Source organism: Heptranchias perlo, unplaced genomic scaffold (assembly GCF_035084215.1).
Source record: "Heptranchias perlo isolate sHepPer1 unplaced genomic scaffold, sHepPer1.hap1 HAP1_SCAFFOLD_122, whole genome shotgun sequence".
Classification (NCBI taxonomy): Eukaryota; Metazoa; Chordata; class Chondrichthyes; order Hexanchiformes; family Hexanchidae; genus Heptranchias; species Heptranchias perlo.
In genome coordinates this window covers 726,514-727,298 of record NW_027138451.1, presented here as the reverse complement: position 1 = coordinate 727,298, position 785 = coordinate 726,514, and positions in this window count along the sequence as shown.

Here is a 785-nt window from a genome sequence, read left to right as displayed (position 1 = left end):
CACTAATTCAGGAACATCCTGAAAATATTGAAACTCACTCAGAAACGGCTTGTAAATACAGACACTCACTCGGGAACATCCGGTAAATAATGACACTCACTCAGGATTATCCTGGAAAAACTGACAGTCACTCAGGAAAAACCTGTAAATACTGATACACACCCAGCAACATCCTGTAAACATTGACACTCACCCAGGAACATCCTGTGAATACTAACAATAAAACAGGAACATCCTGCAAACACTGACACTTATTCAGGAACATCCTTTAAATACGGACACTCACTCAGGAACATCTGGTAAACACTGACATTCACTCTGGAACATTGCGTAAATACTGGCACTCACTCAGGAACATCCTATCAATACTGACACTCGCTCGGGAACATCCTATCAATACTGACACTCGCTCAGGTACATCCTATCAATACTGACACTCATTCAGTAACAACAAGTAAATACTGAGACTCACAGAGGAACATCCAGTAAATACTGACACACAATCAGGAACATCCTGTAAATAATGACAATGGCCCAGGTATAATCTGCAAATACTGGCACTCACTCAGAAAAATCCTGTCAATGCTGAGCCTCAGAGAGGAACATCAAGTAAATACTGGCACACAATCAGGAACATCCTGTAAATTATGGCAATGAAATAGGAAAAAGCTGTAAATGCTGACACTCACACAGGAGCAACCTATAAATAATGACACTCATGCAGAAACATCCTTTAAATGTTGACATTCGCTCAGTAACATCCTTTAAATACTGACACAAATTCA